General features: G+C 43.9%; 1 protein-coding gene and 1 pseudogene across 2 annotated transcripts in view; both read right to left on the reverse strand.

Annotated features, from left to right (window-relative positions):
- Positions 1–27078, reverse strand: part of LOC146810747 (protocadherin alpha-C2-like) — an 839920-nt gene that overhangs the window by 517559 nt on the left and 295283 nt on the right. The window lies entirely within an intron of this gene.
- LOC146810749 (protocadherin alpha-10 pseudogene) lies at positions 5250–7698 on the reverse strand (annotated as a pseudogene).

Genomic DNA, 27078 nt, shown 5'->3' on the forward strand with positions numbered 1-27078 from the left:
GCCCCTTCTCTAACGCAGTCTAAGTTTTTCTCTATTAATCTTCTTCATTGGACTCCCAGTCGTCTGTATTCACTCAATCTCAAAGAAGACAATTTATGCTGGAGTTGTGGGCTTCTACCAGGCGATTTTCAACATATGTTCCTTGATTGTTCCCTTCTCCAACCCTTTTGGGATTTAGTTCACAAACACCTTATGCTCATCTTTAACATCAAATTCCAACTGTCTCTTCCATTAATTCTTTTGGGTCCGTTGGCGGCCCCAGTCCCTCTGCCTTTAGATCCCATGGAGCTCCAGTTGTTGGACCTCTTGTTAACTATTGCAGTCAAAGTAATTCTCATGGAGTGGAAATCCTTTTCGTCTGTCTCTTACCATACTTGGTGGGCCTGGGTTTCCTTTCTACGAAGTGCTCATACGTCAGTGGATCATGCTCATCTTTCTCCTTCTATTTCCTCTGGTGTATGGGAAGCCCTAGATTCATACATGAAGTTGGCCTCTGAAGGGGTGGTGGAACAATATCCCTTTGATTTGTCTGGTTAGTGTTGTCTTGTGTGTTGGGTGTTTTCTCTGGAAATCCTCTCCTCTTCCTTTCCTTCTCTTTGTCTCTCTTTTTCTTTCCTCTTCTCTTTCCTATTCTTTCCGTCTTTTCTTTCTTCCTTTCTTCTCTTCCCTCTTCTCCCTAATTTGCCATCTGTAGGTGATACTTTTGATATATATCTTTGCCAGACATCATTTTGGGTCTTCCCTCCTTAAGTATTTATTTATCTGATGTCTGCAGATTAATGAATGACAATGAATTGCTCTCCTACCAATTAATTGTATATTAATGTATTTATTATCTTATTGTCTGATATCAATTGTATCACTTTGGTTTATATCTTATGTGTCATATTTGCGCTTTTAAAATAATAAAATTCTTTTGAAATGAAAAAAAAAAAGTCACCACAGCGAGGGATCCTCATTTTCTGCATGATTATCAGTTATTCCTGCAGACGCCAGGTACCTTCACACATTGAGGAGCAATTTCATGTGCAAAGGACTAAGACACTAAATTTGAGAGGGTGACGTGCATTATACTTTGAAAAGCTGTGGAAATATAATTTGTTCTATGTTGTAATTTTCAATGGCGGACTCTTCACAAAAGCAATTTCTAGCACCATACAATGGAAATCTCTATGACGAGAGAACTATGGTAAGTATCAAATTGCAAGGGGCCTAGTAGTAAGGAGTATGTCCACATCAAATAATCATGCACTGTACTGGCTTTACATCATTAGACGTTGTTGGGCTATTAAAGTTCTCTCTACATGGCTCGCCCCCATTTTCTTATCTGTCCTGCCTCATCCTGCGGATGGTGGGTCTTGTCACTCTCCAGGCTGCTTGGCCTGCTGCTCTGGCCTTCAGACCTGCCAGTTATTCCCCAGCAGCCATAGCGCCCTGGAGAGTGGGGCATATGGGGGAGGGGGGGGTGGAGGGGCAGCACCCTTTCCACATTGACGTCACCCAGACACAGCTCCCAGAGGATATATTAGCTTCCTGAGTCAGACCCCAAATGTTGACAAACTACATATCAGCCAGCTCTCCGTGGGCCGGCTGCGGACCACACGAGCCCAGGTGGTGATGCTTCACCCCTGCTCTGTCTCTTCGCAGTGCTCGCTTCACTCCTGGGCAGCAGCACCTGCTCCTTTCTCACCTGTACCAACACAGCAAGCACTTCACCAACACACGCTCTCCTTGGCCGCGCAGCTGAGAAGGGTTTGCCTGGTGCAGCAGCACCATGGAAAGAGTGGATGGGAAGAGGTAGGGTGTGGATTTGCCTCCTTCAATCTAAAATGTGAGGGGGTGTTGCAAGAAGGAGGAATCAAGCAGGTTTGGACTTAACTCACATGTGTCTTAAGCAATTTTTCTCCGGATCTTGTGTCCAGGTGGTAGGTTTTCCTTTACAGCCACCTCTTGCAAAGGGGCGGATGACCTTTATCTCAATCTGCCTCGAGCTGGATGGGGCATCTCCACTAAAGCATTTTATGCGAGTGTCCTTCAGGGATGGACTGGCCCAAACTCTGTAAGGATGGCCCCCTGAAGACTTAGGGCTAGTGCTATTAGAGAAAAAACATTCATTTTATTGGCATTTCTAACGGTAAACGTGAAAAGATGTGCTGCTGACTATACTTCTGTGCTCAGCCCCTCTCTTTCTGTCATCATGTGAGCAAACACAGTCCTCTTACAGGCACACTGCAGATCTCACATCTACAGTATTCAATGCTACAAGGGAGGTCCCTCTGGGCCGCTCAACACACCCCGCCGGACCACTCGAGGCTTCCTAGTCCACTTTGTCTTGCAGTCATCCCCGGGTCCTGCAGCTCAGAGACATATCTATGAAAGTCCATGCCATGAATTGTATCAGTGTTGGTCACGTGAGCCTGAATGCTTGATTTCAATCAACTCGCTTATTCTCATAGGATTTCACATCGATGGAATTTCAAACTGTGACCTACTCATGATCTACAGCATATGCTGCTCAGATTAACTCACTAAACTATCTAAGTGATCTTGGCTCTTTTGTGAAATGATGAAAGATAGGTCCATTTCTGCCACTGCTGCCTAGAGCTACATCATTGGGCGAACTGTAAATTTCCCACATGCGTCAACAACTCTGGTTTGCATCTGATTCTGGTTACACCGTTTGTTTAGGTGAAAGTGATAACAACCCTAGAATATTGATTGGATGTTAATTACACACACTCATGTCATCACCTGTCGGTTTTAAAAATGATCTGCATTTTATTCATACCATTGATGCATATTTTTTTCGCTGGCACAATCAAAGGAAGAATGTGCCTTGTCTTCTTTATCAATATTTGTTTTTCTGTTCAATATACGCAAATCTTGCACTCTGAGCTATGTATCATCCCAGCAACCAATCTATATTCTCTCTGTGAATAACGCTAGAGAAAGCAGTTAGCAAAAGTATGGAGCGAAATTACACTTTGGCCGTAAGCACAGCTTTAGTTGAACAGTCGCACATCCTTTCCAAGTGCTAAAGTGAGTCTCTTGCACTGACTGCATCAATCAACTGAACGTTGTAACCAATCTTTTGGATATAATATAATTACACACAATCTTCCAAACAAGATGGAGATAACCAAAAACCTTCATACTTGCTTTAATGTCCAGTTTCTATGCCACATAAACAATTTGAAGAATATTAATCTTGCTACTGCTTCTGGGTACATGCATCCTGGCACTGCACTGGGGACACTTTCAGTGGGATCTCTGTATCCGCACAGTAAGATTTTGAAGTGTTTATAGTAACTTTGCACTGGGTGCAGTTTCAAAGACTCGCCCTGTGATGACACTATCTCCAATATAATGTACTGTAGCATCAATGCCGCTGCGAGGTTGAATTCCTATAGTCCAACGCCCAGGAGATATTGTTTGGGGTCAAGGACAAGCAGTTTTCATGTTTATTTTGTCCTTGGGACAAGTAGGCACAACCCTCTGCAACACAAACCCTTTGCCTGCCAGATTACACTACCACATTATGGATCAGTGAAGGGCACTGTCTACAGTTGAGGTCGTATTTGTGTCCAAATGTGAATACTGTTTGAACTTGTATTCATGGCTCATTAATACAAAGTCTTTATTATTAGGGTGAGCACTCTAAGGAAAGCGCAGACTGCATTACTGACAGTGGTTCCGGTATAAAAATGTGTACACACGTTTGCAAAGTTTAACAATATAAGGCTACGTATAATGCTTCCATGATGCCCTCTGACTAGAATCAAATATTTGCAAAAGCTTGAAAGCAAGAATGATGATTCTTTCCCTTCAAAATAAAATATTAATTAAAAAAAATCTAACTTGGAAAAAACACAGTTTTGGTAAACTACTCGGAAATTTTAGGCACCATTTCTTTGAAGCATCATTTAACAAAATGTGTTGATGCAGGATAGTATTTCCAAAAAATATTCATAATTAAAAATCAGTGTAACCAGTTGCAACACAATTATAGGAAACATGAAAATAAACAAGCATTGGCAAAGCCAATAGGTATGATATTGGTTGTCAGCCATTTGATTATGACAATGTGTGTCTCATAAAACGTTATTGTTGTGGGAGTTGCCAGGCCCTCGTTATTATAACAAACATTGGCATAAGCAAAAATATTTTTGGTCTCAAAAACCACACATTGCCACAGTACCTCCTGGCACTGGGCAAAACTACTTTGCGTGCCAATATGGTCCTTGTGAAAGAGCAGAATGCAGTCTCCCATAGTGAAGCCAGCCAGTAGCTAGAGAGATGGAATTTTAATAAAAACAAAACACCAAACCTAAAAAGGGGCCTAAATGTTAAAAAAAGTCACAAAATTGCACCCATGGTATATGTCCTTGCACTAGTGCAGATTTACGGCTTTCATGAATTCACAAGAATTTACAGATGTAGGTCAGGAAACCGCATCCCTAGTAAATATTTGTGGACTCCATTTTAGCACTTTCAAATAATCATGTGTAAATTTCCTCATGTAAAAATCTGTTGTGCAGTAACAAGCTCACTTTCCCACCAACCACTTTTTTACCCAACTGTGGAAGAAGTTTTACTTCTGTCCTTGTCAGCAGTGAATTTCCAACCTTTCCGTGTATGCAAAAATACAAGCTGATGAAAACCCATAAAAGATGCAAATGAGTAGGTTTGCGCATACTCAAAAGGGCATTCCAACCATGGGGAACTATTGCTTACTGCTTCCTCCTGCCCCAGTTTGTAGATCTGTGGGAAGGTGGCAAAATAAGGGAACTGCTAGTGTTCAACTCCTACCATGGTATGGACACTGGCACAATCAGAGAGGCTATTATTAAAGCTCCTATATAATGAAATTGCTGCCATAATTTGTCGATGCACTACATGGCACCAAAGGGACAAGTAGATTTTGTTACAGGACAAGTAGTTTTCGGAAGCAACCAGTCCCATGGACAAGTAGATATTTTATTAAATTTCCCACCCCTGAGTGCCCATGATTTTATTTCCTTAGGTGCCACTTCTCAATCTGTCACCTGTTCAAAAGCCAAAAGATCCTCACTTTTGTCCCATGAAAATGTCATAAATTGATGCTGGGCATGTCACATTGGTGAACTATAAGCGTCATAACAGTTAGAATAACATAAGGCAGTATGCATTATTTAATTATGGCAGGTATCATGACCTAATTTTGTGATATTTGCTTTAAACGTTAATGAATATAAACATAAAAGTTCCATCTAAGTATATTCTCTTACCTCACTGGGTGTGGAGGTCTCATTTCCTTCAGTAATGCTGTATCTCTGCATCAGATCTCCATTCACTCCTCCATTTATTATAAAATGGGTCCATCCCTGATTAGACAAGTTAGATTTCGGAGTTTCGTGGTCACCTTCCGTTGACCTTGCAGTCAAGTACTGTTGGTTTTGACAATAAGCCCAATCGACTCCTCCAATGGGGCAACAGTTTAGTTTCTCTGATCTCTCTCTGTCACTTCGAACTTTGATATAATGCAAAACACTGAAAAGTATAACGCAGAAAATAAATATACTGGCAATAAAGGATATGGAGATAATTAGATAGGAGTTGAGGTTGCTGAGGTCGTTTTCGTTCCGGTCTTTGAGCTTGTATTCCGATTTTAGTTCAGGGTTATTTTCTAACAGTGACACTGTAAGTGTTGCTGTTGCTGAAAGGGGCGGGGTCCCATGATCCTTCACCAGGATGATAACCTCGTGTCTCTCCAGATAACTCTCTCCCAAAGGGTGTCTGAGGCTGATTTCACCGGTGTAGCGACCGACCCTGAAGAGCGTGTCCATAGTGGAGTCTTTCAATTCATAGGACAGCCAGGCATTGTGTCCAGAGTCAGCGTCAATTGCTCTGATTTTGGCTAAAATGTGACCCGTGTTCGCGGACCGCGGAACCAATACTGTGTCTGCTGATCCAGCACTTCCAGATCCTCTCTGGAAAATGACTGGAGGGTTGTCATTTGCATCTTGAATGAATATGGTTACATTGGCGAGACGACTCAAGGAAGGAGACCCATAATCCTTTGCTTTAACCGAGAACTGCACTACCTGGAACTTCTCATAATCAAAAGGCTGCAGAGCATTAATGACCCCAGTCTCTGGGTGAACAGAGAAGAGACTCAGAATAGACACAGCGTCCGCACTGTTTTCTAACAAGGAATATGCAACACGGGCATTGTCACCTGCATCCAGGTCTAGAGCCGAGACCTGGAGAACGTGAGAGCCGGGCACATTATTTTCTGGAATACTAGTCACATAAGACGACTCTGAGAAGGCGGGAGGGTTGTCATTCACATCAGACACAGAAACCACAATGGTCTTCACAGTAGATAGAGGGGGTGAACCCCCGTCTGTGGCAACGACCGTGACATTGTACTCAGAAGCCGCCTCGCGGTCCAGAGGGCCCTTCACTGCCAGTGAGTAGAAGTTCTGGTATTTGGATTCTATCACGAATGGGAGATGTTTGGAGACCTGGCAGCGAATTTGCCCATTCACTCCAGAATCTTTATCCGTCACTGCTAACAGGGCAATGACCAGTCCAGGCTGGGCGTCCTCCTTTACTGGGCTAGAAAATGAATTAATTTCTACTTCCGGGGCATTGTCATTGACATCAACAACTTCTACTAATACCTTGCAGTGAGCGGTCACAGACACTGCGCCCTTGTCCTGCGCCTGCACATTAATCTCATGCAAGTGGGACTCTTCGTAATCGAGGGGTCCCTGAACTCGGATTTCACCAGTCTCTGCATTTATGGTAAACAGGTGTTTTATGCTAGACATACCACGACTGCTGAAAGCGTACAGTATTTCTCCATTAGCCCCTTCGTCCAGATCGGTGGCATTTACCCTTATTAATAGGGTGCCTGCAGCTGTATTCTCCGGCACCTTTACCGCGTACACAGCTTTATCAAATACAGGAGGGTTGTCATTCACATCCTGAACATTAATGATAATTTCTGACGTGCCAGACCTCTTCGGGTTTCCCCCGTCCACAGCTGTAATGGTCACGTGATGCTCAGCCCGCTGCTCTCTGTCCAGAGCTTTCTTTAAAACCAGCTCTACCGACTTACCCACACACTCACTCCTTTCAGTATGCAGAGCGAAAAATTCATTCATGCTCAGATGATAAGTGCAAAGAGCGTTTGTACCGACATCCGGGTCAAAGGCTCCCTCCAACGGCAAATGTATTCCGGGCGGTGTTGACTCCGCCACAGTAAACCGGCTTACACTCGCAGGGAACAGGGGCGCGTTGTCATTAATATCCACGATTTCTACCTCGAGGCGGTGAAATTCCAACGGACTGTCCATCACCACCTCCAGGCTCATCACACAGGCAGCGGCGCTGCCGCACAGGGCTTCCCTGTCCAGTATTTCTTTAGTCAGTAAAGCCCCGCTCTTCATACTTACCGTGAAATACTGTCCCTTGGTTTTATAAGTCAGACGGAATTTCCGCCCGTACAGATCCCTCACGTCCACACCCAGGTCGCGCGCCACATTCCCCACCTCGGTGCCGGCTTCCGACTCCTCCAGCACCGAGTAGCGAATCGGTCCCTCAGCCCGTCCTCCGCAGCAAAGGAGCGAAACCGCGAAAACAGAAATCCAGGGGAGAATCAAGTGTCTGGCGGCAACACCCATTCCACGGAGCGGGAGATCCGGCTACCGTCTTCTCTTCTGAAGAAAGATGAAATTAGCGACTGCAGAATCACAGACGTCGTCTCCCCACACATATTCCAACCATGTGACAGTGAGCTCGATTATATGCAATGCAATGATCCACTAACAACGAACGGCAGTCAACAGTGCCATCTAGTGTCTTTAGTAGCAAATTAGATGAAATGCATCGAACAACACCGTGGTACACGGAAATAAATGTTTTCAGGCTTTTTTCACACTACTTGACTAGTTTATTTAAATGTGTTCAGTAATTTTCCAACATGAATGAGTTTAAGGTCTCGGATTATGATTGGCGGGTCCACTAAATGGCTTTATTCTTGGCCTTTGCATTACTTAAACAAAGTGTGTTGTCTGCAAGCCATATAGACTATTATATTTACTTTAACACGCTCTACAGGAGTTCCTCCTACTAGGTTTGAAGGAAGCAGAATATGTAAGAAATGGGCGTTTTCCCTTCATGGTCATTCCCTTGGTAGTAATTGGTTAGTTTGAGACCGTGTGAATGATTTGGTCACCAGTGAAAAGGGAATCCCTCGAAGGCTGACAAGTCGCTGTAAAGGGACATCTCACTAGGTACTTCTTGACAGTAGCGGCAGCCTCAGTAATGTCACAGCTTCATTCTGTTTGTTATAATACAGAAAGAACGCAGAAACGCTCGAAATGTCAAAACACCCCAAATGCAACACCATTGTATTTCTAAACGTGGTGCTAAAGCAGCAAGATGTAGCGGATCAAAAATGGTTGTGCAAGTTTATTTTACTAATTCCGAGGGCATAGGAGACACAGCATTTCTGACCCAACATTTCTTCTGGGGTCAAAGGGACAGGTCATGGACATCCTTGGGGATGGCCAAGCCAGGGGTGTGGCTCTAAGATTCAAAGCATAAACTGAGCCATCAAAATGTGTAAAACAGGCAACATGTGTCATGAAAAATATGACAAATACTTTAAAATTACATATATTTCAACATTTCTCAATGTCTACCATGGATGCGTTTATTTGAATGAATCAAGTACCTTTTTTTGGAAGTACATTTTTTTTAAACATGAAAATTCAGGAATACCCCCATGCCTGTTGACGTTGCTACGAGTTACCCAAAATGTGTCTGTCATGTTCTCTATCTCACCTATATTGTTATTAAATGTGCAAAAACGGATGGTTTATATTAACATATATACATTAAGCTTTTGTAGAGCCCAGATACTATACTGATTACTTTATTGTGCTCTCAAAATGGGTGGTTAATTAAAATGAAACATAGTTAAGTAAAGCGATAAGGCATGCACTTAATTTGGTCAAATAGAGAAACCAAGATTTGAGTCCAGGTCTGCGTCAGTGCAGCGGTGAGATTATAGGGTTACATCCTCATCGCTTCCATTTAATACCATAGGCCAGTGCTTTGTGTTCAGTTATTCAATTTTTGTTATTCATTTAGTTTTAGTCTACAGTTTCAATACAAAATTACTTAAAACACCTGACACTTTAAACACACATATCTGTACGTGTGTTGTCATTAGATTTAAAGGTGTACTTTTGTGTTTGTAATGTTTCTACAGACACTGATGATCTAACTTAGTCACAGAACATGTCTGCCTGAAATTATCCTGCACTTTGCAAGAGTATCCTAGCTAAACATCAAACTTTGTCGGGGCTCTGAGACCTCCTTCTTTTTGCTATTTATTTAACTGTTGTCACAGAGCTGTTGATCCTCTGCTAAAAGGAGTTGTTCTCAAGTCAGCCAAGCCTGCAGTAACATTATTATGAAAAAGCATTTCCTGCCTCCCCCCTTACTCCGCTGGCAAGCCTTGCTTTAGAAATAGAATGATAAGGAAAGGCTTAACATCTTATTGACTGCACATATATAATTACCAAAACAAAGAGGTCATAAGAGCCCCCCCCCCCACCCCCACAGAGTTTGCTACTCAAGTTACAGTGCTTCAAGGAGACTTGGGTGATGTGCAGCATGGCTTCGGAGAGACATGCTCTGCCTGCCACTGATTATTCATCCACTTATATCTCAAAATGTAGGGGGCATTGTCGAATGAGTCCATCCACTCCAAAATCTGGGGTAAGGGGGGATGCCCCCCACACAGTTCTTATGCTCATGCTAGGTGTCATAACGCATGCAGCGCTCATTCACTAACATTAAAGTTAAACTGACGGCCACATATCACTGCTGCATCATACACATCATACTAAAGATATTTGACAGACCGCATTAGCCATCAAACAAAATCCTTAGAATTTAACTACTTCCTCTTTCGTTTGCAAAGAATTTCACCTTGCATGTGAAAGCTTGACCGATCCACAAACCCCCATCCATGACTGTGCTGTTACCGGGACCTTAAGCTGAGTCATGCAGCATTATTATTATGATTATTAATTTTATTTCTAAAGCGCACAATTGCCTAAAAGGCATCCTGGCACTAAACAGACTATTATGGCCAATCACATTATCACCCACCATTACCAAGTAAACAGTCCATGTTTTAAGAGATTTCCCAAACTGGCCAAGATCCATCAACTTTCACAAAGAAATTGGTATGTTGTTCCCCACGCGGACAGCTCGCATTCATGAGTCACTAAATGGGAGCGTCTAGTGTCCTGGCTCCATCTCAGTCTGTGTTACGTGGCATGGAAGCAACCTCATTGTCAAGTGATGAATACAATGTATAAGCAAAAAATGACTGTCTCTGCGTGCAATGTTTGATGAGTAACACCTCGACGTTCACTGAAGCCTCCAGAGGCCTAAACAAGACTGTGGGATAAGTTGGACCATGAGTGGTTGAGGCTAGCCCGCAAGACAGAGCTGCTGAATGTTCCCGGGTGAATTGGTATCTCACACTATGTAATGTGTATGAAGGGTGTGGATACTAAATATCGAAGTCAGGCTATCCAGGGTACAAAATATTCAGAAAAAAATCAAAAGGTAAGTAAGTCTAGATTTCTTTTACACCTAACCCCACAATATTTGCCCGAACAGAACATAGATCTTTGAGACATGCAGATGTGCAATAAGGAGTAGTTAATCTATACTTCCCTATATGCACTTACTTTTCAATACCATGTCCCTCAATAATCAAAAGTCTGTGCTTGATATTCTTATATGCTGGTATTCTTCATGTCAATACTCAGTAGCACAATTGCACGGAGGGCACATTTCACTGGATCATGTGGTGTGTAAGGCGTATTCCTCTGGTTCACTGATGAGGAAACCACTCCCCGCAATGACTATAACCAACAACAAAAGTACGGCTGCTTCTCTGCATTATGCATGGAATTTGATACGCTATTTGTTATGATACATTATATTAAGTGTGTTTGCACTGTCGTCTCAACTTAGAAATGATACATTTGCTAGGATGTGAGATCTAACACAGAGGTAAACAATAATGCCTTCATTTCCTCTTCGGTCCATCACACAGTAGTTAATTACATTTCTTGTATAAAACTGAACACAGCATCATAAAAAAACATTTTGCAGTGAGGATATTGTATTGGTACTGTTTTGCATTCAGATAGCCCTATCTACCAATCCGCAGTCAATTTGAAATTAGATGCCTTAACCAGTCGGTTTACATCCCATTGCAACGGATATTCAAGGCCCAGAGGGACATTTTTTATGACTAACCCTTTCCCATCACATGCATTTGAGCAGACTCGCGTAAACACACGCACACTGCATGCGCAGATACAAACATACTATGTGCACACATACACATACATGCACACACACACATAGTTGTACACGTGCATACAGACACAGGTCTTTAAAATATAATGATATCAGCACCATTTAAGCTTTTCAGAGAGAGATGGAACATATATGCATACTAGAATTTATACTGCATATGTCAGTCCAATATACACATTATAAACTCCAAACGACTTTTATGGAGTAAGCTGCAGGACTCCAACATGCTTTCACACCTCAGGTTTACCACCCTTTCCTGGTTATCTGATTTAAGCAATATAAACAAAACAAGAACAGTGATTAATTATTACACATGTTGCATGTGGCAGTTTTGCACCTCAAATAATTATAACACACGTACTCTCATAAACCATCGCAGTAACTCGGCATCTCCAAAATATGAATATTTTCCAGCTTTTATGAACCATGAATCTTTGGTTAAATAATTTTATTTGGCATTATAGCTATATGATCTTGGTAATGTATGTGAGAAATGGTTCATTATGATTTGGCTTTGAGTCCTTTAATCTGCTATAGTAAGCTTTAGACGTGGTGTCAGTAATGTTATATTGAACGCTTCTTTTAACAACTCCATGTGAACACCCCACCCAGGGTATAATTTCCTGCGACCTCAATTCGCATCAAATCACTTCCTTTGATAGCAGTTCCCATAATGCCACTTGTGAAAGCCGCGTTATGGTATTTCCGTCTATAGTAAGTATGACATTAGTGAATAAATGCCTGAGAAGGGTCAATTTCAGAACAGTCGTACGAAAATAACAGAATGCAATTTCAAGTAAGAATTATAGGTTCAGTAAGATCCTCTAAAGTGGATGAACTGCATTGCAATTGAGCAGACTGAAGATGTAAGCAAATAGTTGACAACATAATTTGCAAATAAATTCAAACAAAGTGCATTGAAGAAACACACCAACAAACATTCATAACTAACTTACGAAGTGCCATATTGATAGTTCATAATAGTGAATGTGTAGTGTAAATGTATTATTTTAGCTTAGACATGGTAGATTTTTAAGTTGAGCCCTTTAACGGTAAATGAACACAAACTTTGCATCTGTGTATATCCTCTTACCTCACTGGATGCATGAATAATGTTTCCTTCAACAATGCTGTACCTCTCCATCCGATCTCCTGTTATTCCTCCATTTACTATAAAATGTGTCCAGCCTTGGTTAGATTTCAGGGTTTCCTGCTCACATTCCGTGGACTGTGCATTCAAGTACAAATTGTACTGCTGGCTTTGGGAATATGAAACGTCACCTCCTCCATTTGAGCAACAGTTTGGTTTCTCCGCTTTTCCCTTGTCATTTCGAACTTTTATGCAATGTAACACACTGAAAAGTATAATGCCGACAATAAATATACTTGAAATGAAAGCTATGGAGATAATTAAATAGGAATCCAGGTTGGCGTGTAAGTTTTTATCCATATTTGCATCTCTGTAGCCCAACTTCACTTCCGGGTGATTCTCTATAAGTGAAACGGTAAGAGTTGCAGTTGCTGTAAGGGGCGGAGTCCCATGATCCTTCACCAGGACGATAAGCTTGTGTATTTCTGGGTAACTCTCTCCTAGAGGGTGTCTGAGACTGATTTCCCCTGTGTAGCGACCAACCCTGAAAGGAATCCCCATTGCTGATTCTTTAAATTCGTAGGACAGCCAGGCGTTGTGTCCAGAGTCTGCATCAATTGATCTTATTTTGGTCACCACATAACCAGCGTTCGCGGACCGCGGAACTAGGACCATCTCTGCAGAGTTAACAGCACTGGATACTGTATAAAATATGTTTGGTGGATTGTCATTTACATCTTGGATAAATACGGTCAAGTTGGTCAAAGCACTGAGGGAAGGAGATCCAGAATCCTTTGCTTCCAACTGGAACCGCAAGACCTGCACCTTCTCATAATCAAAAGACTGGAGAGCAGAAATTACCCCAGTCTCGGAGTGAACCGAGAAGAGACTGAGAATAGACAGAGCGTCTGTGCCGTTTCCTAACAAGGAATATCTAACGCGGGCATTGTCACCTATATCCGGGTCTAGCGCTGAGACTTGGAGAATGTGAGATCCGGGCACATTATTTTCTGGAACACTAATCACATAAGAAGACTCAGAGAAGGCGGGAGGGTTGTCGTTCACATCAGACACAGAAACCACAATGGTCTTCATAGCAGACAGTGCGGGAGATCCCCCGTCTGTGGCAACGACCGTGACGTTGTACTCAGAAGCCGCCTCACGGTCTAGAGGTTCCTTCACAGACAGGGAGTAATAGTTCTGGTATTTGGACTCAATAGTAAATGGAAGAGCATTGGGGACCTGGCAACGGACTTCTCCATTCACCCCAGAATCCTTATCAGTCACTGTGAACAGAGCAATGACCAGTCCAGGCTGCGCGTCCTCTTTCACTGGGCTGGAAAAAGAAGTCACTTCTACTTCTGGGGCGTTGTCATTGACATCAACAAGTTCCACCACTACCTTGCAGTGAGCGGTCACAGACAATGGACCCTTGTCTCGCGCCTGCCCATTGATCTCATGCAAATGCGTTTGCTCGTAATCAAGGGGTCCCTGAACTCGGATTTCGCCAGTCTCTGCATTAATGGTAAACAGGTGTTTTATGCTAGACATGCCACGACTGCTGAAAGAGTACATTATTTCTCCATTAGCCCCTTCGTCCAGATCGGTGGCATTTACTCTTACTAACAGGGTGCCTGCAGCTGTATTCTCCGGCACCTTTACCGTGTACACAGCTTTATCAAATACAGGAGGATTGTCATTCGCATCCTGAACATTAATGATAATTTCTGACGTACCAGACCTCTTCGGGTTTCCCCCGTCCACAGCTGTAATTGTCACGTGATGCTCAGCCCGCTGCTCTCTGTCAAGCGGTTTCTTCAACACCAGCTCTATAGACTTACTTTTGCAGTCACTGCTTGCAGTCTTCAGAGCAAAAACATCATTATTTCCAAGGTGATACGTGCAAAGCGCGTTTGTACCAACGTCTGGATCAAACGCTCCCTCTAGTGGAACATGGATGTTAGGGGGCGTTGACTCCATGATTGTAAACCGACTTTCACTCGCTGGGAACACGGGCGCGTTGTCATTAATATCCACGATCTCTACCTCCAGGCGGTGAAATTCCAACGGATTGTCCATCACCACCTCCAGGCTCATCACACAGGCAGCGGCGCTGCCGCACAGGGCTTCCCTGTCCAGTATTTCTTTAGTCAGTAAAGCCCCGCTCTTCATACTTACCGTGAAATACTGCCCCTTGGTTTTATAATTTAGCCCGAATTTCCGTCCGTACAGATCCCTCACGTCCACGCCCAGGTCGCGCGCCACATTCCCCACCTCGATGCCGGCTTCCGACTCCTCCAGCACCGAGTAGCGAATCGGCCCCTCGGCCCGTCCTCCGCAGCAAAGAAGCGAGACCGCGAAATAAAGAATTCCCGGAGCAATCCACTCTCTGACAGTAAAACCCATTCCACGGAGCAGGACTCGACCAGCTTCGCCTCTCTCCAAGGGATGCTCAAATTATCAGCTGAGAAATCTAACTGACATCCACTCCTCACGCGCAGTATATCCCAACCATGCCAACCCCTGGCTGCTCCGATCCCATTTGAAGCCCGAAGAAACCAAGAAAGAAAAACACGGGGAAAAAAATAATTGCCTGCCCTAATTTTTTGGTCAACGAACAGCGGCATCTAGTGTCGTTATTCGAATATTGCAGGAACATATCCAGTTAAAAGTTAAAGAACGGTTACATTTATATCTATTTATTTCAGCATCTTCTTTTGTTTAATAAATATAAGTCATAAGTGTGAGCAATATCCCTCTTTAAAGCTACACGTTTTTATCTTAACATCTATGCCCCCGTTTATATTACGAGTGGTATGATCCCTAACAGGAGACCTTCCTATCACTTAAGTATAACAAGTGAGGTAAGGACACTAACTACTACTACGGTCATTTCATGTGTACATTGGCACCTGGTGCTAGTTTTGGAGGGTGCAATGAATGCAGAATGCTGCACCTCTTTCCGTGATCACTCATCAGTAACCCTGTCGCGATTTATCACACAGGACTCATTTAATATCGTTTTACTGACTTGGCTACCAATGAAAACGTATTCGTTAGAGTCTGATATTTCGCTGCATACAGGCGCCTACAATTCAAAAGCCCACAAATGTAACAGCAACACCACAACTCAATTTAAAATACATATTATTAAATAAAGCATAATAGATCATCTGCACAAGATGGGCAACCCAGAAATTCCAACCCAATCGGCTCTACTTCTCTAGGAAAAAGCTTTGCAGCCATTCTTGTTGCACATTAAAGACAACAAACACGACCCCCTTATAACACATAAGTACAACCCTATTATGACAGTAGCCCTACATTACCTGCATCAACCATGCGCATAGGAAGTAAACACAAACAATCAACAGCAGAGTTCTCACAACAACTAAAATACGAAAATACACCAGAGAACATAAACGGAGACGACGACTACACCCATCAGATAAAATGATATAGTTACAAAAACAATGTAACTTACAAAAAATAATATTCTAAACAGTAAAGCCATCTTCTTCAAAACAATCTCGATGCCACCAGAACAAGGAAATCACTATTTGATAAGGTTAATAGCATCAAAGCTTCACAAACCACATCCCTTTACATTTTAAAAGGCAGATCTGAAAACTTAGCTGATATCTCTTCAAACAAAATAAACCCAGTAAGTCAGAAATAATCTTCAAATCTAAGTTATGGTTTCACCTCACAAACCACTCGAGAAAAAAATACACCAACAAAGGGGACACCTTTACTTCAGTCATGTCATCGCACTATCAAACCCTCTAAAGAATGTCATGACCCAATCAAAGGTAGATAATTCGATTTCTGCCTCAATAACAAAATCAACAGCCATACTGGCTTCATAACATTTACCACTCCTTTGTGCAAATGCTTTGCTGATTGTCTAAAGGAAGGAGAGATCAAAAGCTCTTCTAAACACAAAAAAGAAAAATTGATGAACTCAACAACTTCAGTGCCATCCTTTCATTCCTAGGCAAGTTCTTAGAAAGCTGGCCGTGGGCTCCATGTATGGTTAGGTGTATGGGTTTAGCATCCTCTAAATCTAAAGAGTTGGGTGTCATCGGCGACGGCCTGTGACGTACTGCAACCATGCGGAGCAAGCACGAGGCAGCCTCTTTACAAGCTGGTCTCAGAGTACAGTGAGTTAGATGCACCAAAGTGAGGAGGGCACAGTGTTTGCATATGCTGTCTTTTCAAAATGTGTGCTCACCAGAGTCTGCATGTATGACTGGAGATACATCAATACCCTTTGTATTAAAAAAATGTTTGCTAATAGGCATGAAGGGTGGCGGTGTTCTACTATAACGGTGCAGTTAACAGGACACTGCCTTTAGGTGATCCAGTGTCACACAAGGGCATGATAGACTGCAGATTTATTACACATTTTTACTAATATAGGTTGATGATTAGGGGTGGGTGATAAATTCTGCTCCACCAGCAGTTTGCGGAGTTTCGCCCACTCCACGTTTCACTTGTAATGCGGCGTTCTGGCAAAACTCTAGCCAAACATCGCGTCAGAGTTTTTTTTTCTCACATGCAGCTTGACAATGGTTAGTTGGTGAGCTTGAGTGAGAGTTTGCCCCCCCCAGCATGATTTTTGGGTGCTAGGATGGCACCCGGTGAGATTTTCTCAACACGGACAGACACGACCATTCGTGGTGAGAAAGCTGCAGCTCTAGTAGAAAATCTACCTGAGCGGCAGAAAAGAAGCAGGACCCTCTGGCGCACAGCATGGTGTAGTTCACACTGATTTTGCAGTGCAGAACAAGCTCCCAGTGCTAAAAAACAGCACGAGCAGAGTGACGTGCTGGATTCCGCCCGAATGCTGAACTCTGCAGAATCTAGCAGAGTTTTTATGTAAGTCTGCAAGTTCCATCCACCACTATTGATGACCTGTTACTTGATAGATAAGAAACATCCATGAAAGCCAGAGCAGATGTGAGTTCCACACAGATGAAAAAAAGAGAGATATAAAGTGTTTACTGAGATATACTTTGACACAGCCCACCCGGGAGGCCCAAAAGTAGAAATGCACATATACATCATGGCTACTGAGAACTACTCATAAGGAGCCCTACTGACACACATATTCAACTGCTCGCCTTCTGTTGTTCCTGTATGTTCACAGGAATTGTTAGCCACAAATGGCACCATTTGCAGTGAAAAAATTTGAAAGCACATGATGTGTAATTGCATGAAGAGGCATAGTGGAGTAATTTCAGAAATTTTGTGCAACAAAAATAATGAGAAATTCCTGAAAGTATGTGAATTATTCGTGTGTTTCATTAGTCTTTATTATCGATCAATTTCATCATAAAAAGACATTACAATGTAAAAATAAACATTACATACAAGATAAAAGATAAAAACGGTTCCAAAATGACACAGAAGAAATAAAATCATGATCTAACACAACACTGGTATCTAGTGATTCCTATTTCTGATAATCCAAACCCAACCCAGGAATTTGGCCACGGCAACTACGATACATTCACCAGTATCAGATCTTAGGATTCTGAGAGCCTCAAGCCCCAGTCTAGTGCCCAAAGTACGACATATAGGTTTGAGCCATTTAGCCCGGGGGGCTGCATAGGCCGGGCAGACAAAAAATATATGACCCACAGATTCAGCACAGTCTTTACACCAGCGACAGGAGTCACAAACCTCACCCTTCCATTTTTTAGTAAACAGTTTGGTGGGTAGGGTGCCAACCCTCAGTTGGTGATAAAGTTTCCTATCACTGGGCCTGGTGATAATGTCCCAATAGGCTTCTAAGAGTGGAACTTTTTTCTGCACAAGAAACCTGCCTGTCAAAGACTCTGCTGGAACTAGGGATAGTTGTTTCTGAAGTACCATAGACCAGTAAAGGCTTTTAAAGAGTGTTTTAGGAGGAAAAGGGTTATTAGCAGGGTCAGTCCAAAGAATTCCTAGGCCCATGGATTCCAATAGCAGACTAACTTGCTTGAACCACACAATGTTACCGGCGCCCAGAATAGAGCGAACATCCAAAAATGCCTTTGCATAGGGGCCTAATTCCGGTACGGTCCATAATCTCCTCCAAAAAGCCAATGGTTTAAACCTGGCAATATCTTCAAAGAATAACAACCAAGATCCAGCAGAAGCGGTTTCACTGGACTTGAACAGGGGAGACCCGTAAGGATCCTCAAAAATTTGTATTGTGCCTTGACCAAAGGGGAAAGATCAGCAAAACCCCAGAGTTCTGCGTCATAAAGGATCGCAGAATTAATCCTCGCATTATAAATTTAAATAGCAGGACCTATCATTTTCATCTGGGACTGTTTCTGTTCTTTAACCAAGCACCCAGATAGCTGGGCAAATTTGAGAGATAGGACATCTATTTGTGGCCTCCAATTCAACTTGTTTTCGAAAACAACCCCCAGATAAGTCATAACATTGGCACGTTCGAGTAAATCATTATTTATAGTAACATGACCTTTCACACTTTTCCCTTTATTAAAGACCATGTACTTGGTTTTTGAGACATTAACTAGCAGGTCAAAGTCGGAACAAAAGTTGGCAAATACGTTCAAAGCCGCCTGTAACCCAGACTGTGTCTGTGATAGTAGTAGGGTGTCGTCAGCAAACATGAGTAGTGGGATTTTTGTACCACCCAGCGTGGGGGCGTCAGTGGATGTAGATGAAAAGTACTGCACAACTCTATTAATAAATAACAGAAAAAGAGTAGGCGCAAGGACGCACCCTTGCCTAACACCCCTATTAACTTTGAATCTGTCGGTGACCTGCCCTTGATTCCCCCATCATACTTGTGCAAAGTTATTGTCATGCAACCTAATGACAATATTCAAAAGGTCAGCAGGCATCCCTAACTCCGCTAGAGCCCCCCAAAGTTTAGTCCTATTGACTAAGTCAAAGGCTGACCGGAGGTCAACAAAAGCGGCGTACAGAGTACCGCCACAAAGATAGACCGTTTTCCAGACGATCAGTTGGAACTTGAACGCCTGGTCGATGATACTAGTACAGGGTCTAAACCCGGCCTGCAGGGCCGAGATGATATCCTCCTGCTCAATCCATGACTGAATTCTTGCCAGGATCATCCTTGCAATAATTTTTTGAACGGAATCAATTAAACTAATCGGGCGGTAATTCCCCGGGCACGAGCGATCACCCTTCTTAAAGATGGGCAGTATCTCGGCGCCCTTCCAGGATTCAGGGATGTCAGCCCCTTTGGCTATAGCAGTTGCCATGAATGCAATATAGGGCACCCAGTTACTATGATCAAATTTAAAAAGATCCGCGGGGACACAGTCTATGCCCGGTGCCTTGCCACTAGGAACCTTGGTTAAGGCCATCTCGACCTCTTTACAATCGAATGTAAGATTCTGGAGGATGGACATATCCTGTAAGATGGGAGAAGCAGTCTCTTCAACCAGATTAGTATCCGAGAACTGACACTCAAAATGCGACACCCAAGATTCGGGGAGAACATGGTTTGAGGGAACCTGCGAACTCGGTGAGTTGCCCCACTTCACAATATGCCAAAACATAGTCATATTTCTTTGTTTACTAGCGACCAAAAGGTCGTTCCAATGTTCGTTGTCCCAATCTTGTTTGGCCGAGACTTTAGCCTTACTGTAGTCTTTCCTGGCTGATCTGATATTGGCCTGATTTTTAGATTTAATGGCGGATTTCAGTTTGCCATAAGACTCACGGCATGCTTTGTTATACCAAGGATTTTGCTTTGGTAAAAACGATTTCTTAACCTTACAGGGTTTAGAAAAAAGAGCCTTGAGGCCTAAGAATAGGTTTTCGTGAATATGAGTAGACTCGCCAACGACAGCCTCATGGCTCTGGAGAGAATGAAGGGCTTCTAACGCACAAGAAACTTTTGAACTAATTTCGGTGAGTACTGCACTATCGATAGCAACCTTTTCCCAGCGCACTCTCCGTTGATTATTAGTTAGGAGGGCGTCAGCAAAAACTAACTCGGATGGTTCACTTCTACGAGCTGGGCAAAAGAAAAAACTCAGAACTAGAGGATTGTGGTCGCTCTCGGGGCGATCTAGAATCACCATATCATTTAAAGTGGACCAAAACTCCACTTTAATTAGGGCATAATCGATTCTAATACAACGACGACCATCGGCAAAGGTATCCTTGCCATTTTTGTCAGAGAGGGTCCGTCCGTTGGCTGCCCTAAAGCCACGCCCCATAAACAAGCTCATCCACTGAATGGCAGATTCAGTCCACCTCTTGATGGGGGGGAAGGTCAAGAGGTGGAATATTCCAATTTGCGTCCACTTCCAGTGTCAGTGAATCCCAGGCAGTGTACAAAGGTTCGAAACAGCAATTTAAGTCACCCACTATTATCACATTTGTGCAGGGGTTGACTGTTTCCAAGAACCCGTCTAATTGTAGAAAAGTATTAGTACCTCGCCCGCCTGGTAGGCCCCTATTATATACATTAATAATCAAGATATCAGGATCATCATTAAGTTGCAACATGATGATCAAAATGTCGGGGCTATCAATGGCCAGTTCGGTGAGACTATACTTGAGGGATTGCCTCACCCATCTGCAGAGACCACCCGAAGGACGGCCCCTTATTCCACTAGAGGCCCCTTTATGAAAATTAACATAACCAGAAAAGTAAATCGGGTCCACAGCCCACGTTTCCTGAAAGACCAGGATATCGTGGTTATTTGCCCAGGCAGACCACTCCTCCATTACAATTTTACTTCTTAGACCGGCAATGTTCCACGAGGCCAATGTAAGAAGGGGGGAAATAGTTGTAACAGCTGGCAGATGGGCAAGTAAAGAACCCTGTACGGCAGAATGGTTTACAGTGTTGCCAGGTTCCAAACACTCGTGCTCGTTGGGACAAGGATCTGTGTGTGAAATTAATGATCTATCATTGTGCAACGTACGAGTACGAGGTACCGTCTCGGTTGCGGTGGGTTAACAAGGTTTGTGCCCTGGAGATTATCTAAACACTCCGATGCTGGTAGAAAGGAATCAAAATTGCTAGGGGGCACAATAAGAGAAACACATGCAGTGTTGGGCTACGTGTCACCCATACCCAGGTGTACCCCCCTGTGCCTGCTACAACTTACGGTCCCCGAACTGGCAGAACATCCAGGGCCAATAGCAATTTTACTCACACAACCCAAATTAGTAAAATTAGTTGACAGTCAATCAACCCCTTCCATACTACTCAACGGGGCAAAATGATTGGACAATGGGAGATGGAAATCCAATCTGGATGGACAGCGAAAGCCCCTGTTGACCCTTTCCCAACCAGTAGACAAATCGCAACGTGTGTCGCGAAGGTTAAAAGAAAAGAAATAGGACAAATCCAAGGTTTGTATTCCAGTAACGCTCGAGATATTGGGATGGTAACATATATGACTCACCACTCTAGGGTCCCGAAAGTTAATGATTATGCAATCTCCCTCCACTTTCTTTACTTTTGTACCCAACCAACTCACCCTACGTACAGACAAAATTTCCGCACTTAGTCTAGGTGGCAAAGGCCTATTTCCATTTAGCCAGTGAATCACCTTATTCTTCAACTCGCTGTGGGACTCAATCTTTACCTGAGGGAGCCTTGGAACACCAGCCAAAATAACAGTATAGGGTAGGGACTCAGGAGGAAGATTGATACATGGAAGTTTTAAAAACGGACCTTCACCCTGGGAAGGAGTCTGCCCTGTTGTATTGTTGCTCTTATTGATAACAACATTACTAGCTGGTTTATTGGACAAGACAGCGCCAACAGGTGTATGAATAACTTCCACAACATGATCTTTGTGGGCAGGTGGGTGGGAAGATACACTAGCCGGGGAAGTAGGACCATTAGAAACAATCCCTGTGTTGACGGCTGAGTCAGGAGGTGGTAAAATCTTAGAACCTGGCAGAGTCGCTAATGTTTTCTCCAAAAGAGTCGTGTTTGTGAGCACAATACTCTCCAGTTTCCCAATGGAAGTGGAGAGTTGCTTGACTCTCTCGTATAACGGTAAGAAGAAAGATTTAAGCAATTGGTCCAGAGACTCAGAAAAGCCGATAGGCAGAGAATTGACATTAGGCATAATAGGGGAGGGATGGCTGGGCATAAGACTCCCAACAACGGGAGGGGTATTACGAGACAAGTGGGATTGGGGATCGTTACATGGGTTGGCAGGTTTAAACGTTTTGGGCACTTTGGCACGTCTGCCCTTGGATGGCACTCCCACACGTTTTCTTTTCCCATTGGTAGACTGGAGACTACTACCCATACTCGAATTAACTTTACGTGGCTGCTCAATAAGAGGCAAAGAGGGAATAACACTAGGATTTACAGATAAGCGACTGGGTTCTAAAATGTTTATAGTATCTGGAATGGTTTCCAAAGTGCTATGTGTTGTTGTGTCCAATATCCCTTGCACAGTACTAGGCAGCAAATCAGAAACGGGTTGAGGCGGTCTGCATTCAGGAGAAACAGCTGCCATGATGTTACCAAGCGACGATCTCTTTGCTGATATTTCTAAAGACAGTCTTTTTTCAGTTAAAATGATCTCGTGTTCAAGGACACGGACTGCTCTAGTGATGAAATTATCGAGAGTCCCTGATACACAGCCCCCTGTACTGCCCTGCACAATCTTCCTTCCAGACCTTAAGGAAGTCATCCTCGTACGTGACAAGCGTACAACAGGAGCAGCCAATGGCAATAACAAAGGTCCTTAGGATACAATATATTACAGATACCAATATTCACTTTGAATTTATGAACATTAATGAAACGTAACAACTAATGCACACAACTAATAAGGGACATGGGTACAACAAGAACTCACAACTATATGGGCACTTGTACCACACAGAGAGTGCCGAGGTTAGGGGGGTGGCCCGTCCCGTCCACTACTGGCCACAAACGGTCCCGCCCTTGTCCCGGGCTGCGACCCGCGCTGCATGTAGAGAGTCACCTGGGGTTAGTCCTGAGGAGGGGCGGAGTCACGGCGGAAGAGGCTGTAGCTGAGGTCCGAACGGCTGCTGGTCCTCGCAGTCCGTAGCGCTCACAATCCCCCTGAAGCAGCAAATGGCGGTAAGAGTCCTGCGAGTGGCACCCGCGAAGCGGGGGCCACAAGCTGTTATCAGTGTCCTGGGGAGGGGCAGAGTCATGGCGGAAGAGGCTGCAGCTGAGGTTCGAAGGGCTGCTGGTCCTCGCAGTCCGTAGCGCTCACAATCCCCCTAAAGCAGCAAATGGCGGTAAGAGTCCTGCGAGTGGCTCCCGCGAAGCGGGGGCCACAAGCTGTTATCAGTGTCCTGGGGAGGGGCGGAGTCATGGCGGAAGAGGCTGCAGCTGAGGTCCGAAGGGCTGCTGGTCCTCGCAGTCCGTAGCGCTCACAATCCCCCTGAAGCAGCAAATGGCGGTAAGAGTCCTGCGAGTGGAGCTTGGAAGTCAACTGTTTTGAGATCTCTCATATTCGGTTCTCCTTGTTCCATCTTTGAAAATACCCAGGTCGGAGAGCTGTGCATAGGCTCACGGCTGCTCCTCCTTCCTGCCTCTTAGTGCTCCTCAGGCGGCAGGGGTCCGGGTGCGGTGCGTGGGGGCTTCAGGCTCCTATTCCGGGACCCGGATTCTCGCAATGGCTGATGCTCCGGTATAGTGGGGGTTGGGGGGTGGGGGTAATAAAGTCCACTGACAAAACTGTGGAAATAGCGGGTCAAGCTTCAGGAGGTTGCAGTGCGACAAGAACCACTGGAAGGGTTGGGGAGAGGATGTGGTCTCACGGCTAGAGTGTCGACTTTGGAGCTGGGAAACCAAGGATCGAGACTACGGGTCGACTCCACATCCTGTGATTCAGGGCAATTATTCGTGCATAATTTCAATTTCACCCAGGCATCATTGTAGCCTGCCAATTCCATCCTTTTGGTTCTGCAGCTCCAACACCAGATCCACAGTACTGAAATGGCTGATGGAAGAGAAAACTCTTGTACTGTTACTTTGGTGGAATCATTTGGCAATCCCATTATCTACCTCAGTGGCTTATAGTTGTAAAGATACTTCTAGGAATGTCTCAACTCGGCTTTGGCATTAGGTGATAGAGTACAATTGTAATTCTGAGGTGTTGTGTAAGTAGATTGCTATCTTTTTCAAACATGGATTACATCAACTCTAGATACTTTATCTCCTTTTAAACCAAATCATACAACTACCAAAATTTATCATGCCCCTTGGTTCACTCCTAGCCTTTTAGCATTAAAGAGTCATAGGCTACAGCTTGGAGGGAAATGGCATATGTCTTTAACAGATGTGGATAAAGAAGCCTGCGCGGCCTGTTTAAAGTCATACTATAAAGAGATAAGACTTGCCAAATCAGCCTATACAGCATCTAAGATTGCCTAAGCTAAGCATTCTAGCAAGGCCACTTTTAAGATTGTAAATTCTATGACCTTTCCAGCCGCAGCTACACAACAAGTTAATCATTCTCAAGCAACTTATGACTCTCTGGCTCTTTACTTCAAAAACAAGATTATACCGTACACAGTTCTTTTGGCGAACCCATGTTTACACCTACATCTTGCAACACTACATGTGACGGCCTGCATCTGAGAGAATGTTCTCTAATTTCGGACCAAGAAATGCTATTGAACGAATGTTCTTCAGTGTCACCCAAAGATCCCCATCCTTCCCCCATTCTGAAATTAGGGGCCTCTAAAGTAGTGAACTTTTGCTGCGCCTTATTAAATTCATCAGTTGAATCTGCATTGGTTATAGTGCCCTGGAAATCAGGCACGATAACCTCCAATCTGAAAAACACGTAGTACGGATCAGTAAATTCATGTTAAATTCAGGTCCATTTCTTTGTTGCCAGCCTTGGCTAAGATGCTGGAGTCACATATCAACTCTTTACTCACTACATTTTTAGACACCAACAATCTCTTGGATGCCACACAATGTGGTTTCCGGACGGCCCTTAGTACAGAATCATTACTCCTCATGGTGACAGAAAGTCTGAAACATCTGTTAGATATCAAGGGCACAGCTGCCCTCATATTATTAGATCTCTCTGTTGCCTTTCCATAAGATGTTTTTGCATCATCTGGATGACACTGGTGTTGAAGTTCCTGATGTAGATCAGCTTTTGGATTTTTTGACGTCAACAAATGGTCAGACTCCTCCCTTAATCTTCCACCCCTGTTCCACAGGGCTCTACACTAAGCCTGACACTCTTTAATGTTTATATGGGCCCTTTGGCCAAACTCATTAAAGGCTAAGGCTTTGAAGTGTTGTTCTATGCAGATGACACTCAACTAATAGTCCCTTTAGGTATGAATGATGGGGAAACCAGACACAAATGTAAACAATATATGATATCAGTTGCCAATTGGATGTCACAAAGACACCTAAAATTAAACTCCAATAAGATGGAATTACTAATTATTGGTCCCAACCATCAAATTGGGCTCAACGTGTTGTGGGTAGGTGATTTGGGCTCTCTCCTGAGTATGGTTGAATCTGTTTGCAACCTGGGAGTCAGATTCGATTCTCAATTATCATTTTGGCAACAGATCCAGTCGGTAACTGCTACTTGCTTTCGCTGGCTGAAAACTCTGCGCAAAGTCCTTTCTTTTTTACCTTTCACAGCCAGGGAAACCATGGTTCAGGCATTAGTCACTTCTAGACTACACTATTCAATTTCCCACTATTTAAGAGCTTCAACAAACTCATAGATATCAGACTGTCCAGAATGCATTGGCGAGGCTGCTACCTTGCATCCCTAGGCATAGTCTTGTTTTTTTAAGACTAAAGGATCTTCATTGGCTGCCACTGTCTAAAGAAATTTAATTTAAGATGTTATCTCATATCCAAAGTGCTGTTTATAAAGCTGGACGACTAGTCTGCAGAATAATGTTTTCTTCTACACCCCTTGAAGACCCTAAAGTCAGCTAAGGCATATGTCCTACAAACACACTGGTTTCAACAGGTTAGATGGGAGAAAGCTCTGTGGCATTTCTGGGTATTCACTTAAACACAGGTTACACTAAAAAACCTGTGGCCAACCCCCCTGCCCCCCCAAAAGCAGCCAACCTGTGGACCCCCTCCCTAGGCCACTTTTGGCCCCGGGAACCCCATCCCTGGGACCCTCCATTATATTTATGGGGGAGGAGGGTACACAGCCCCCACCCAGGCCCATTTCGGCCCTGCGGACCACATCCCCCAAGGCCCGGCACATTTTGTGTGGGAGTGGGGCACACGTTTCCCTCTCTGGGCCAATTTTGGGCCCAGGGACCCCATCCCCCGGGGTCTGTCAAATTGTTTTCAGGGAAAAGGGTATGTGGCCCCCCTCCCAGGCCGTTTATGGCCCCGGAGACCCTATCCCTTGGGGCCCACCATTATATTTATGGGGATGGGGGCACACAGCACCCCTCCTAAGGCTAACTTGGACCCCGGGTACCCCATCTCACGGGGCCTGGTCATATTCCAAAGGGGTAAGGTTGCACGCAGCCTCACTCGGCCAGAGGATCCCATCCCCCTGGGCCATGTCACTTTTTGAATGGGGAAGTGGGCACACAGCCTCCCTCCCAGGGCCAATTTTGGC

The sequence above is a fragment of the Triturus cristatus genome, chromosome 7, assembly GCF_964204655.1.
Source record: "Triturus cristatus chromosome 7, aTriCri1.1, whole genome shotgun sequence".
Taxonomy (NCBI): Eukaryota; Metazoa; Chordata; class Amphibia; order Caudata; family Salamandridae; genus Triturus; species Triturus cristatus.